This window comes from Silene latifolia, chromosome Y, assembly GCF_048544455.1.
Source record: "Silene latifolia isolate original U9 population chromosome Y, ASM4854445v1, whole genome shotgun sequence".
NCBI lineage: Eukaryota > Viridiplantae > Streptophyta > Magnoliopsida > Caryophyllales > Caryophyllaceae > Silene > Silene latifolia.
In genome coordinates this window covers 280338414-280355039 of record NC_133538.1, presented here as the reverse complement: position 1 = coordinate 280355039, position 16626 = coordinate 280338414, and the positions used below count along the sequence as shown (strand labels likewise).

The 16626-nt window shown below is 38.5% G+C and overlaps 1 non-coding gene across 1 annotated transcript; it reads right to left on the bottom strand.

Annotated features, from left to right (window-relative positions):
* Positions 1–1957: 1957 nt before the first annotated feature.
* On the bottom strand, positions 1958–2064 carry LOC141636775 (small nucleolar RNA R71). Its single transcript, XR_012541361.1, has one exon. It is a non-coding gene; the product is annotated as a small nucleolar RNA R71 (small nucleolar RNA).
* Between the last annotated feature and the right edge of the window lie 14562 nt (positions 2065–16626).

The window sequence follows — 16626 nt, the reverse complement described above, 5'->3', positions numbered from 1 at the left end:
CTCAGAAGGAGACGAGCAGATTAACACGGGACCAGCAAGAGGGATATGCTCATTTCCTTCAAGAGGAGCATTTTCTCAACTTTTCTTAGAGACTTAATAGTCATTTAAGCACTTAGTAACCCTAATCCTTGTACCTAATCTTTAGTACAAGTACCCCATTGTACTACTTAGATTAGCATGCTCTCTTAATCAAGTTGTAATCATCCTTTAATGTTCTCTTAATCCATCCTTAACCTTGTAATCAATCCTCAATCAAGTTATAATACAATATTAATCTTTCTTTAATTTCTTTATTGTTCTTCATTTATTTTGGGTAATTAGAAGATTATTTGGGTTTATTTGGAGGATTGACAACCTTCCATCAATCAACAAGTACTTTTATTATTCTTTGCTTTATTATTTGGAATCATCTTCATAGGTATAATTCTCTCTTAACCTTGTTTAATTATTGTTAATCACTTTCATTTATTCATCATGTTTTGCCTTGTTAGTATGATTGACAACCTTGTTAGCATGTTGAACTTGATAATGAGTGAGTAGTATTCTTAACTAGGGTTAATGGAGAATTAGAAGAAACCAGCACGGGGATTGATTCATGCTTAATCTAATATGTTTTCATAATTAATTTGCTTGCTTGTTGTGATTTCAACTTATGCACATGTTATGTTTGATTAAATGTGAGCCTATGAATCCTTGCAGTTTTTACCCATCACTTATCTTTTCAATGAGACTTGTAAGCTTATACACCAACTCGAGTCTCATTAGACCATGCATATAGTTGAATAGGAAGGATTAAGTCAACTTGCAGGTGTTCTACAATCTAATCGATTCGGGCTCCGGGACCCAAACCTTCTTAGGGATTGTAAGCTTATACACCAACTCGATCCCATCCCAACAATAAGTGCTTGCATCTAGTAGAGAACATGTTTGTATGATCAACTCCCATGAATTCTCTATGAACCCATGACACCCTAGTGTCTTTAATCAATTGTTTACACCCCTTTTAATCATCTTGCTTGTTTTTATTACTTTACTCTTATATTGTTGATTAGTTTAGTTGATCTCCTATCTCAACCCAAATTGTGACACCCTAAGACACAACCATTTGCAATTGAAAATCCTACATCATTACCCGCCCCTTGGGATCCGACCTTTACTTGACTCTTTGCTAAGAGTAGTTTGTGAAGTTATAAATATTGTTTTGGTTGGTAGCTTTTGATGACGAGTTTTAACCGGACCAAAAATGGCGCCGTTTCCGGGGACGGTGTTAAATTTATTTGATTTTCATTAATTGCTTTTAGTTGTGTCTTTCTTTACCTTGGGGAAGTCAATCTCCTCAAGGTTGTTCTAATTGTTTTCGAGTTGTTTGATATTTTGCATGTCTAGGAGATTACAGGGTAACTTATTACCCATTGATCTTGAAATTAAAAGAACCTTAACCAACAATAGAAGACTTGCTAGAGGTACTTTAAGAGGTATTGGAGAAATTGTGGACATTCAACCAAATAAAATTGACTTTACCAACCCTTTTGCAAGAGAAGGAGAGGACAACCCAATAAAAAACCCACCACAAAATCAACCCACAATGCCTAAATTTTCATCACATTCCGTACCAACTGAAGAGAACCTACCACATGGTACTCCTACACCACAACACTTAACCGGTAATTTCATTGCCAAATCAGCATTCATACAACTAGTTGAGAGAAGTCAATTTGGAGGGATGCCTAGTGAAGACCCTCACTCACACATGGAGACTTTTTGTGACTATTGTGATGCGATTTCTCAAATCGGGGTTACTCAAGACCAAATCCGATGGGTCTTATTTCCTTTTTCTTTGATTGGTACCACAAAGCAATGGTTGAAAAGTCTAGACAAGACTACCCTTAGTATTGACTCATGGAAGAAGTTAGCGCTTGCTTTCTACAAGAAATTCTATCCTCCGGAGAAGTCCAATATGTTGAGAGCCCAAATCACCGAGTTCAAGCAAAGGGATGAGGAGTCATTGTATGAAGCATGGGAGAGATTTAAGGACACTTGTCGTTCTTGTCCACACCATGGACTTAGCGAGTGGTTCCTTGTGCAACAATTTTGGAACGGTCTATATGAAGACTCCCGCAACAATCTCAATATGGGATCCAATGGTATGTTTACCGAAGTTGACGACAATCAAACATGGACCAAAATCGAAGATATGGCGGTTCATAATTCACAATATAGTAGACCTCGAAAGGCTACTAGAGGAGGAAAACATGAGGTAGATTCCATCACTCAATTAGGTGCTCAACTAAGTGCTCATATTGACACCATCAATTTGAAGTTTTAGAAGGCTATGGCTAAGCTTGATGGAGCTTCCAAATCACCCAAGCAACATGTTAATGCTATGTTGGCATCATCCTCAATTCCAAGTGGAGTATGTGAGAGTTGTGGAACTTTGGGACATGACCAAAGTGAATGTAGGGGAACAAGTGAATACTTTCCAAGCATACAAGAGTGGCACCCCTTATTTCAACTATTACAATGATAATACCAAATTCCATCCCAGCCTTTCATACAAAAGCCAAAATGTTCAAAACCCTCAACCAACATACACCCCACCTCCAATGAGAAATCAAGCTTAAAGACCCTTTTACAACCAAAGCCAAGGTTATCAAAATCAACCTTCATACAATCAATCCAATGACCAAAGCTTTGATGTTCAAAAAGCGGTCCTCCAAATGCAAAAGAACCAATAAGAATTTTTCACCCAAATGCAGAAAGATAGCCAAGCAAAAGACATCACCATCAACAACATACTAGCCCACACCAAAATGCTAGAAACCCAAATGACTTAATTAGCATCTTCTAACTCTCAAAGACAAAGGGGCAATTACCACCTCAAAGTAATCCCCCAAGACATGAAACAGTGAGTGCCATTCATTTAAGAAGTGGTACAAGGTATGAAGGGCCGAAGAGGCCAATGAATGAAGACATTGTGTATGCTAGTGAGCTATGTTTAAAGATTGATCACTATAGCCGAGAAAGTGATAGGAAGAAGTTGGCATCTCAATGCGAAGATTAAGCTATGGGTAAAAAATCACCACCCATATGGAAGAAGAAAGTGGATAATCCTCAAGGTGCTCTATCCGGAGAGCAAGAAAATTTCAACAAGAATGAGAGCTTGAATACCTCACCACCAATCATGACAAGAGATGAAGAAGGCCTCATTGGCCATGACAACAAGAAAGAGGAGTTGCTCTTATCAACTCATGATAACATTATTGGGGAGCAAGCTAATGAAGTTTGTGGTTTATGGGATGATGAATTTGAAGGATTAGTCAATCCTTATATTGGTAATGCTATGACTCCAGGCCAAGGCTTTGGTGACCATCTTGACTTAAGTCACCACAATGAAGAACACAATTTGCAAAGATCTATTGAAGATCTTTATAATGAAAATGAACAAGCATTCGACTACTTCTACAAGGTGTTGAGAAACATCAACAACACCTTGGCTATGCCCCCTTGACATCTCATTCAAGAATGAGAGTTTGGTGGAGTCCTCCTTAAACCACCATTTGTAAATATTCTAACCCTTAAATTGCATTTTACTTTTTTTATTGCATTTTTGTCAATTTTGGATTTACATTTTGATCAAGATTTCCATCAAAGAGAGAAAGCGAGGGAGGTACTTTAATGTTTCTTGATGTGTAGTGTTTGGACTAGTGTTGGGATAGCAAATGCCTAGGCTATCCGAGCCTTTGTAGTGCACCCACAATGATGAACAAAGGAATGAAGAAGAAATGACATGGGAAATGAAGAATCCTCGCGGGTGGAACTGAACCCGTGGGTACATGAGAAGATCCGAGTGTCCCAGAGGAAACCCGCTCGTCTTGGAAGTGATCCGAGCGTCCTGGCACCTACCCTCTCGTCTTGGAAGAACTAAAAATTGAAGAATCCATACTGACTATGAATCCGAGCATCCCCAGGAGAAGACGCTTTTCGCAGCCTAGAAGACGCTCGTCTCAGTGGAAATATGCGCGTTCTGGCTACTTCAAAATTTAAAGTTTCACACTGTCTTACAATCCGAGTGTCCCAATAGAAAGACGCTCGTCTCCAGCAGAAAGAAGCTCGTCTCCTGCTGTTGAAAGGCTATAACACGGGATTTAAAACCCCTCTTCCCCAATTAATTTCATTCTTTCAAAACACAAACACACATTCAAAACCCTTAAAACCCCTAATCCCCTCATCAACAAAACATAATATCCTTAACCAAATTCACCCAAATCAAATCCAAACTTCCTCTAAACACAATCAAATTACTCCTTTATCAACAACAAGCCATCAAAACACCAAAATCCTCAAAAATTGAATCGATTTTCTAAGGTTTCAAGGTAAATTCGAAAAACCCAAAATCGATTAGGGATTCATTGAAGCATGAGGATACTAGGAGCATTCAAGCAAAACTTTGGTTTGTTGATACATTCTTAACAAGGAGAAGCATTATGGCAAGGACTAAAGGTGGAAACAATTCACCCACAAAATCAAATTTTTCAAAGAGGCAACAAGCTCTTCAAGTCTCAAAGGCTATGGTGGTACAACAAGCAAGAGTGGAAATTCAAGAGGTTCCTACTCCTATGGCGGAAGCTACTCCTATTCCGGTTATTGAGCAATTACAAGAATATCCGGAGGTACCTTTCACAACCGATTCTCATAGGAAAGCTTTTATATCTCTTACTAAGAAAACAATTTTGCCCACCAAGTTTATATGTCAAGATGCTTTAGCCAAATTGGGTGTTCTTGAGAGGACCAAGAACTTCTTCGAGTCTATGGAGTTGCTTACACTATTTGACATGCAAGAATTGACTTACGTGAAGTAGCCCTCGAAATATGACCCCGCCCCTCTATGGAAAGCAATAACCGGAAGACAATTTGAATCCTTCCATGAGTGTCGTGCCCTTTATGTCCACCATCCGGGTATAAGGGTATGGCATAAGGTTAAGGGAAATACTCTAACTGCAAGAAAGGGCACTAATCATTTCACCGAACTCGACTTCATCTACCTTGAATCAACCATGAATGTCGACAAGAAGTTCACCAATAAATATAATGTACTTCAACTCTTACTTAAAAGGTGGCTTACAATTGACCAAGGTAAAGATGGGGCGGCCTTTATAGTGAATGGAGGATTATTAACATGGTTAGCCAAACACTTTAACCCGGATTTCAACAAGGATAAGACTTACAAGCCGGTTAAGGGAGGCAACCTTATTGATTTAGCCACTATGATCAACAAATTTCATTGGGTCAAGAATGATAATCTTGATAACAAATTTGAGTAGCTTACCAAAGATGCTAAGTCCTTCATTCTACCAAACAAGATTTGCCGACTCAATGTCTGAAGCCCAAATTATCTTATTCCACTCTCCGATGAAGCCGAGTTGATTATGCAACAACATAGGGAAACTATTTCCGAGCCCTACTCCTTCTCTATTGTGACTCCACCCTATCCGTTTACCTACCAAGAGTTCCGACCAAAAGATGTTGAGGTAGGTAGCGATTACTTTACCCAATTGATGCAACATATGCATAGGGAAGCTTATGAGGACCGGGTCAATGCTTACCGGGCTTAATATCCGCCCCTCCTATATTTAGCTAGGCAATGACTCCTTGATCCATCATATCCTTTGCCTAGTTGGGCGGATAGGAAAGTGTTCTTTCCTAATGCTCCTAGAGATGCTAGCATGGGTGGTGAGGTTACCAAGGGGAAGGAGATTGTTGTTGAAAGTGAGGAAGAAGATGAAGAAGATGAAGAAGAGGAAGAGGTTCAAAGCTCAAGTGATGATGGTGAAGCCTCCGGGTCCATAGAGGTAGATGATGATGATGATAGTGAGGAAGTTGATGATGATGACGATGGAAGTGATGAGGATGTCGCCATAAGCGACAATTGAGGATTAGCAAGCTTCTTGGAGGATGCCACATATTCCATTGTGAGTCTCCTACACCTCCTTTAGCTTTGTTCATTTCTCTTGTTTACAAATATTTTTATCTTGATCAATTGTTTCAGTCCTAGCAACACTCAAAGGACTCCCACTTTGGTCTCATTGAGGTGTCTTTTATTGTTCCCACCTTGAAAAATCCAAAATGACAAATTAGATTCATTCATTGCATTCTTGTGCATGAACTCCCCCATTTTTACACTAGAAATAGTGTCTCATTTGGTTTGGGGAAGTTCAAGCACAAGCATTGGGAGTTAATCTAAATTAGCTCTCCAACAAATAAACTCATGCATCATATAGTGTAGTGTAGTTTTCATCACTTGTGTATATGTCATGTAGTTTGCATTTAGTGTAGAAATCATGCATTCACATTTAGCTTGCATAATTTCTTATCGTATTGGCCATTGAGGACAATGCCCATACTAGTGTGGGGATGAGAAATTCTAACTTGACTTTTAAATCAAAAAAAAAAACATAAAAATTGAAAAATATTCAAAAACCAAAAACATGTTCATTTCCTTTATAGTGTAGTATTGTATATATTGTATATACTTGTTTATCTATCCTATTTCACATTGATCGACTACGCCACATCCGAGACATGAGGATTATGAAGACCGCATGGTATGATCTTTCCAATCTCCTTTTTCCTCTCTATGTTAATGACTATGTGGCTTTATTTTGATTGATGCGATTTACACCAATGTGATTGTAGGAATTGAATCTAGTTTATATGGCATACTAGTTGGTAGAAGCAATTGCATTAGGTTGTATAAAAGATAGTTGCATCATGGCTTGTAGTTGCATTTTAGGAAAAATTTTGTGAAAATATCTATTTGAGAAGCTTGACAAGTGTATATAAGGCCCTTGTAGATACTTTTTATTCTTAAGACTTTGCTCTTTAGAATACTTGTAAAACACCCTAGGATGTGTCATGCTAGTATCCTTTGACACATGGATTAAGGCCTAGTTTAGAGTAACTTGTGGTATGATAACTCCTTGGCTACTTTTTATTCCAAGGTGACCCTTGAAACCGTGCAACCATCTTCCACATCTATCACCTTTTGTCAACAAAAAGGGAATGGGCACAAAAACTATCAATTTGGGTTCAAAGCATTGAAAAGAAAAGAAATGAAAAAGTTTGTAATTTGCATCAAAGAAAAGAGGAGAACAAAAATAAAAACTCCTATGCTTCAAATATAAGCACCCTCACTACAAATGGGGTAGCTTTGAAAATGTTCAAAATAAAATGCAAAAAGTTAAGAATTGTCAAGTATTGAAATGCCAAACATCAAGAAATGGCAAAAAGAAATTGTTCTCAAAAATGTCAAATGCCAGAAGAAATTGGGGGGGAATAACAACAACAAAAGCAAACTCCCACATGAAACTCAAAATCTATTGATCCATTTTCCATCGAATCCCCTTTTGTGCATGGTAGAGAGGGGACGACCCTTCTTCTTGTCTAGGCAAGAAGGGGAATTCCGCGATCCTCCAGTGTTTCTAACACCATAGGGAGTTTAGTCTTGACGAAAGCATTTAACAATTGAAGACAAAGGTACCCTAGCTTGAAACAACTTGGAGGTGATTTATTGGTATCCTTCTAGGCTTAGTAGTTTGAAGAAACCGTATCTATGATGGAGTGTGTACCCTTAGATTGTTTTCCTTGTAGATAATTTCTGCCACTTAGATGAGGAAAGTGGCTATTCTTTTATAGATGCATCCATTACTCGTTTTCTGTGCTTAATGCTTGGATGTGTCGCCATTTTGACAAGTCTCACCTTGCCTTGCACGAAGGCATCCTACCTCATGGTTGTCTTGTTGTGAGTTGAAGGGGCGAAGTGAGACTTGCTAATTGTCTCACATCAGCTATATTAGTAGGTTAGTTTAAATAAAGCTTCTAATTGTAGTCACCCCTTTACTCGGGACGAGCAAAGGTTCGGTTTGGGGATGTTTGATGTGACTCATATTTGAGCATATTTAGTCTCTGAATTAACCTCGTTCCTATGCTTTATAGCACATAATTGGGTCATTTACTATCTTTAGTTTCCCATTTTGCATATTCTTTGAGGTTTTGTCCCCTTGGTAGGAAAGGAGTGCTAACCTTGCATTTATGAGGCGGAATGGAGCTAAATTGATCGCATCCAATGACCAAGCATCAAGGAGAAGACAATACTAGAAAGCCTATGTAGATAATAAAGTGAAATGGGCAATGATGAAAGGATCCTTGCATCCCCGAAATGATCCATGCAGATTGTGAAGGAGGAAAAGAAGAGAAGATGTTTGTCCCAGGATCCGAGCGGATTGTGCACAATCTTGGAGTCTCTGAGCAGTACCAACCGTGCCTCAGCATAGGACGAGCAGATTGACATGGGACCAGCAAGAGGGATATGCTCATTTCCTTCGGGAGGAGCATTTCCTCAACTTTTCTTAGGAACTTAATAGTCATTTAAGCCCTTAGTAACCCTAATCCTTGTACCTAATCTTTAGTATAAATACCCCCATTCTACTACTTAGATTAGCTTGCTCTCTTAATCAAGTTGTGATCATCCTTTAATGTTCTCTTAATCCATCCTTAATCTTGTAATCAATTCATAATCAAATAATAATACAATGTTAATCTTTCCTTAATTTCTCTATTGGTCTTCATTTATTTTGGGTAATTAGAAGATTATTTGGGTTTATTTGGAGGATTGACAACCTTCCATCAATCATCAAGTACTTCTATTATTCTTTGCTTTATTATTTGGAATCATCTTCATAGGTATAATTCTCTCTTAACCTTGTTTAGTTATTGTTAATCACTTTCATTTATTCATCATGTTTTGCCCTGCTAGTATGATTGACAACCTTATTAGCATGTTGAACTTGATAATGAGTGAGTAGTTTCCTTAACTAGGATTAATGGGGAATTAGGGGAAACCAACATGGGGATTGATTCATGCTTAATCTAATATGTTTTCATAATTAATTTGCTTGCTTGTTGTGATTTGAACATATGCGCATGTTATATTTGATGAAATGCGAGCATATGAATCCTTGCATTTTTTACCCATCACCTATCTTTTCAATGAGACTTGTAAGCTTATACACCAACTCGAGTCTCATTAGACCATGCATATAGTTGAATAGGAAGGATTAAGTCGACTTGTAGGTGTTGTACAATCTAATCGATTCGGGACCCAAACCTTCTTAGGGATTGTAAGCTTATACACCAACTCGATCCCATCACAACAATAAGTGCTTGCATCTAGTAGAGAACATGTTTGTATGATCAACTCCCATGAATCCCCTATGAACCCATGACACTCTAGTGCCTTTAATCAATTGTTTACACCCCTTTTAATCATCTTGCTTGTTTTTATTACTTTATTCTTATATTGTTGATTACTTTAATTGATCTCCTATCTCAACCCAAATTATGACACCCTAAGACACAACTATTTGCAGTTGAAAATCCTACATCAATAGCCGTCCCTTGGGATCCGACCTTTACTTGCCTCTTTGTTAAGAGTAGTTTATGAAGTTATAAATATTGTTTTGGTTGGTAGCTTTTAACGACGAGTTTTAACCGGACCAATCATCCGAACAATAGAAAATAATGCCGATGTTCAAAATTATACATCCAAGTGTATAAATAATCACATACACTTAGTTAATAAACTAATCAACATTCCATGTTCTCTACACACTTAATAGCCCACTTACATTTAACATCTTTCATCTTGTCAATTATCATTGTTGAACCTGCAATAATACATTTAGCAAACCAATTGATACGGGTGTTGCGAGTGACAAGATTGACGATGGTGATGTTGCTTGTAGCTTCGTGCTAGCAGTGGGTCAGGATACCTTGTCGGGTTCTTCGTCGCGTTTCGTTTGCTTAGTATCTTGCAGTGGACCGTCAATTATGTGACGATTTTATTATCCTAGCTATTAGAGTATCTCTTTAATTTCCTTGTTTAATAAGGGTTCTTAATTTAACTTAAATAATGGTCTTAATTAGCTCTTTTAAAAGGGACTTTTCACTGCCTTTGGTTGCTCGATCAGTCGTCCTCTTTAGGCTATTTATAAGCCTTGGAGCTAAATGTAAAGAGGCGTTCAACAATTATAATCAAAAATCACAACTTTGCTTGCTTAGCGATTTCAGTTTATATTCAAGTGCGTATTTGAATATTAACTTGTTCGATCTCAATAGGTCTTGAGTTCGTTCACTATTGATGAATTATAGGTCTAATTCGTCAAATATCGCTTCCGTATTTTTAATTCGTATCATTAGTTGTATCAGAGCTTCGGCTCATGATTTCCATAAATCGAGACGATTCTAGGTTCTTGGTTTCACGCAATTATTATTATCATTTTATAGAATACAAAACTCAAAAAAAAAGGTAATCAACAAACCTGATGGCAAACTTTGACGACGATATGTTACTCAACCAGGTTCGAGAAATGCTCCGTAATCAGTCAACATGAACCGTTTTCGCCCGAAACATGACGAATTCAAGGTCTCGGAATTGCCGGCGTTTATTGGGGGCGCGTATTCATAGGAGTATTTAGAAGTTGTCGGAGAACCAAAAGAGAATTTATTCTCTTTTGAGGATTTTAAGGAGGAAGGCAATTATTTGTGAATTTCGATTTGCCGCCTATATTTGATAAATATGACAATGAGGAGGCGTGGTATTGTATTGAGATTAAAGACCTGATGAATTTATATATGGTTGATTTTCAAATAGGGGAGCGTGATATAAGTGTTGAAGAGTCGTCTTTTCAGATTGAATATGCCATCAAAACGATTCCTGACAATCCGAGTTTTCAATCGTCATTCTCATTTAAGGGTAATTATAAATCCCGAATCAAGTCATATATTGAAGCATTCTCTTACAACGATATGGATTCTGAAACGTGCAGCGGAAATTATTCGGAAAAGGAGCAGAGCTTTTGTTCGTTCATTCCTGTTCCTGTGTCATTCTATAAACTCACAAATTCAATCCCAGGTTGCATTAATTTCGTTTTTGCAAATATTTTTAATTTTGGTAGGTGTTTAAGTTCTGAAGTTATGGCTACCATGGTTGAATTGAACACCATTCCAATGGAGTTGAGTGTGAGTGGGAGTACTTTCTGGGTTAAGTTATATGTCGTGTGTCCTGCTAATGCTCAAGTTGGTGTCTTGAGTTCTGATTTTCCATGGGAGTGTTGGTCCATTGAGAAAGTTATAAGGGTAATGGTTGATTCGAAGGCACCATATTATACACTAGCTCTTGGTGTTAGGTTGGATCTATTTCGTTCTAATTGTGAATGCGAGGTTAGTCCTAAGGAGGTTCAAAAATTCTCGTGCTCGTTCTGGTCCGTTTGGGCAGCAGCTATGATAGAACCCTTACACTCGTTCGGGTTGTTCGACAAAGGAGTTCGTGGTAAGTTAGCTATGTTTGTGCACGGAGGGTGGAGGGGTGGAAAGCACAAGTCGATATGGCACAAGGGTATTCTGAAAATAAGGCAAAGAAGACTCGTGTTCATCATCATTTTTGCTATCTTGTTGGTCGTGTTCAGTTTATATTCAAGTGTGTCTTTGAATATTAACTTGTTCGATCTCAATAGGTCTTGAGTTCGTTCACTATTGATGGATTATAGGACTAATTCGTCAAATATCTCTTCCGCATTTTTAATTCACCAATAGTTGGAAAAGCAACCTATACATTATTAAAATCTAACATAAGACACTATAGAACACTCCCAGGTTCGATTGAAAACAATACACAGACCAATTTATTCAAAATTTTAAATTCATAATAGCATGTTTTAAGGAGATATGAACGTTATTAGTGAAAATAAGTCGGCGACACAATTAACCCTAACTCTGAGTACTATAGGTAAAATCCTATTTAAAAATCCAGTGATGGGCTCTTCAGAAATGACCATATCAACAACTACTTCAGTTCAGTCCTAGATGTGACATTACCAATACCTGATGACATGAAAACTGCATGAGAAAAAACTGATGTATTTTGTATGATGGCAGCAGGTTGCTTACGTAAAAAGTAAAAATGCAAAAAATTAGAGTCTGAAATTGGCCTTTTAGAAATTATAACTTTGGGCAACTCTTTTAGTGAGAAACATTGATTTATTTAGCATCTCCAAACAGGAAACCAAAAATGAAAATCAGTCAGGACGCACCTATATATGGAAGTGATGCCCAGATTCAGTTCAGCAGTTAATAACCACACATTGACAAAGAAGAAAGGTTTCAAATCGTTCAATACTTAATTTTGAACACTGATTACAACTTCAAAAACATTGCTTGCCTTTTATCAGATGAGGGATTTTCTCAGGCCATGAAAAAGAAGAGTAGTCTTATGTTCAATCTGAAATACTAAACCAAACTCTAATCAAATTGTCGAAACACTAAAATACAATCAAAAACCTAAAATCATGAATAAAACAAAAAAAACCAGTTCAGAAAGCATAAAATTGACGAAATCAAATGTTCGAGCAAATACAAGGATTGCATAAATACTGTTACACTAAGATCAAGAAAATAATATAATAACCCTATGTGACCCACTGACCCCAATTTTAGAATTAGAGGATATAAGCAAGCAAAATTTAAATTATCTAAACCCTAAATATCAAAACAACGTAACCCTACATCAAATTAAGGAAAAGAACATAGAAGCATAGAAGATTGAAGTAATTAGATTCCAAAATAACGTGGCCTACAATGGTGGAGGGACTGGCAGCGAGTCTTGCGACCGTCCAAAAAATTCCCAAATTTTGATGTATTTCAGGATTAATCGAGTTATTGTTAGTCTGAACAATAAGACGATCACATATAGGAAATTCTAGTGTCGCAGAATTCTCAATTGAACAAACTAAATTGAATTGAATTGAACTAAACTGAATTAAAAGCTAGAAAGAAGAGAAGGCGCAAACCTCGAGAGGCGGAAATGAGGGAGAGATCATAAGCTTGTTCAAGCTGGAGCAAGTGACGAGGATCTTTGCCAGAAGAGATGAAGGTTGGTTAGCAATGACTCGTGAGGCTTTATTTCTTGGCAATGGTAATCGTCGAGCATGATGATTGGATGGGGATTCAGCGTTTGAACAAATGAAGAAGACACGAAGAAAATGGAAGCATATCATTAGATTGGAATAGCCAAAGAGTCCAAGACAACAAACGGTTCCACACGCTCCGGAATCGAGCCAACCCAATATCGCATAGAATAGTCAAGCGGTACTAGGTGGGCCAATTCGTGCGCTACTACATTTTCATCTCTACGAGTGAAATTAAAGCAAATACAACTAAAGGAACTAGCTAAATCCAAGACCTTTTTCCCAATCCGACCAAAATAATTATTCGGGAAGGACTTCAACTTAAGCATGGTAATCAGCGTCAAACAATCCGACTCAAGGACGACATTATCCAGCCCCATCTGTTTAGCCGTCAACAACCCAAACTCCGCGGCCATAGCTTCTGCAACATCTGGACACCATTTATCACGCACCTGTTGAACCCCCATACGCTCCACCTTCCCCTGGTAATCACGAACAACCATTCCCAAACCACACCCCGCATCACCCATAACAGCCGCATCAACATTCAACTTCCACTGCCCGTCTCTCGGAGGTATCCAGGCCACCCTTTCCTGCTGTACCAGGCGGCTAGAAACCCGAGACGGTTGGACCTGTTTCCAAGCTACCCAAAAACTCAAAGCTTTCTCAACAAAGAGCATAGGTTCCGTGCGCAAATCCCCATGATAAGCCGCGTTTCGATAGTTCCAGCTCGCCCAGGGCATGACCAAACATTTGCAAACTTCCTCTCCCCTATGGCACCTCAGAAGACGATCCACCCACTCAACTAGAGTACACCCCACCCCCTCCTCGGTGACCACCTCCTCCATTCCACCCTTCTCCCATAAATTCAAAGCAAAAGGGCATCCCAACAAAGCGTGAGTCTCAGTTTCAATATCCCTCAAACATCGCTGACATGTCAGGTCAGCTTCATTAACCCGTTTTTGTACATTAAGGCCACAGGGAAGCACACCCTTACATGCTCTCCAGGTGAAACATTTAATTTTTTGCGGCAATTTTGTTCTCCAAATTTTCGTCCAAAGATAAGAGTTCGAGCTAGCCTCCCCACCACCGAGTTCCAGGCGTTTTTGCTCACGAATAAAATGATATCCCGATTTCACAGTGTAGATACCATTCTTAGTGTGCGCCCATGCTAGTGTATCATCCTCATGAATAGAACACAGTGGAATTTTCATAATCTCCCGAACTTCGAACTCATATAAAAATTGCCGGAGTAATTCCTCATTCCACTTACACGGCTGTCCAATAAACCAATCCGCTACCACACTATTAACCATACCAGTCATCGGAGAAAGCAGGCGGGCATTGGAATCCGAGGAACACCATCGATTCCGCCAGAATTGAACCCGCTGTCCATTCCCAATAATCCATTTACTACCACTTTTGAAGACGGGGAGAGCATCCATTAGACTTCGCCACACAAAGGACGGGTGATGCCCAACGATGCATCAAGAATGTCACCAGACGGATAATACCGAGCGAACAAAACACGCGCAACAAGGGAGTTGGGTCTTTCGTAAAGCCTCCATAATTGTTTGGTGAGCATAGCTAAGTTGAAAGACTCGAAGTGACGGTAGCCTAGGCCCCCATCCCTTTTCGAACGACACATTTTCTCCCAAGATACCCAATAAATTTGTCTTCTCTCCTCTCTATGACCCCACCAAAAACGAGCCAAATCCCCCTCAATTTTAGCACAAAAGGTAGACGGAAACTTAAACAAACCCATATGATAGGTGGGAATCGATTGGGCAATTGCCTTTATGAGGATTTCCCTACCCGAATATGAGAGTAATTTTTCTTTCCAGCCCTTTAATTTCTTCCAAATTCGTTCTTTGATGGGATTAAAAGTCATCGTCTTGTTACGGCCTACAATAGCCGGAATACCCAGGTATTTACCCGGTTGTGGTACAACAGCAGCATCTAAAATCTCCAGTACTGCAGTTCGGGCTTTATCATCGGTGCTAGGACTGAAAAAGAGCTCGGATTTTTGCAAATTTAATCTTTGTCCCGACGCTTCCTGATACAAACCGAGTACAGCAGCAATAGATTCCGCATTCTTCTTATCAGCTCGACATAAAATAAGGGAGTCATCCGCAAAAAATAAATGCGAGATACTCGGGCACCCCGACAAATACGAATCCCATAAAGATTCTTCCGCTCCACTACCTTAGACATAATCCTAGAGAAGACATTAGCACATAGAATGAACAAATAAATGCGAGTTATTTTTTACGTTGTTATTAAAGTCGGTTGTAATTAAAACCGACACAAAAACATATGATTGCGGTTTTTATTAAAATATATTGTCACTTATTATTAACTTTTAACGTCAATTTTAACGTCGTTTGTTAATATAACTGCCACAATTACCTATAGTGGCATTTTTAATTTAAAACCGCCATAAATAGTTTCCATTATCACGTCGGTTCTTAATATAAACCGTCGTAATAGACCTCTTACTCCATAAAAATTTAGTTCCCGCCCTTTTTTTGGGCTTTTAGCGTCATTTCTGTTAGAACCGCTACGATAAAGGCATCGCGATAGGGTTTTTTTCTACTAGTGGTATCTGAAATACTGAGCCTGAAAGTACTAGCACACTTAGTACACACCTCTTCCTAGTCATCGGCACTTATCGTCCGGTTTACCACTGACCCCTTTCAAGGATCTAGCCAAGCAAAGATGAACCAAAAGGTCTTTCATCCTCCTTTGCCAGAGGGTTAAACTACTTTTCCCATCAAATTTTGGTACACCAAATTGAGACCATATATTTAACGTCATTGTCGATTAAATAGCCACCTGGACCGAGCCCAAGTGGCTCTGACACCACTTGTTGGGAAATTAGCACCAATTATCCACACGCAACGGAAGCACAATAGACAATATAAACCAAAAGTAGATAAACGTAAACAAAAATAAGACGAGACAGAATATATGGTAAACACCTAGGGCAAAACCCTCCAAATCCGGAGGTACAATCCATACACTACTACAGATACAGGCTATAACAACGGTTAAAAACCGTTGTTATATAAAAAAGCGGACGTTGTTAAAGCGTCCGTTGTAAAAGGTTTTAACAACGGTTGGTTTTCTTAAAGCAACCGTTGTTAAAAATATTAACAACGGTTTTAAGTATAAAAACCCGTTGTGGAAAGTGTGACTCAATTTTGGGGGGAAAGTTATAACAACGGGTTGTAATATACAAAACCGTTGTTATAACTAAAGACAACGGGTTGTTTGTAAATAACCGTTGTTGTTTGTTCTTAAAAAATAAAAAAAAAAATTAAATTAAATATTACTAGATGCATGTATAATTACGGCCCGTTAGAATTCCGATGCATGCAGAATATCCCTTAAATTAATTACCAACGGTTTTGAAAAAACTTATAAATGTGACTAGCTATAAATATTAAAGCATCCTTTAGTATCTAACATTCATTAATTGAAACAACATGGCAATGAACCCTAATTTTATCAACAACGAAGAATGGCTTACACAAACAATTGAAGATGATGGGAAGGTTCTCGCCGGGCTTCCCGCCGATCAACACCCATTAATCAAAGCATCCCT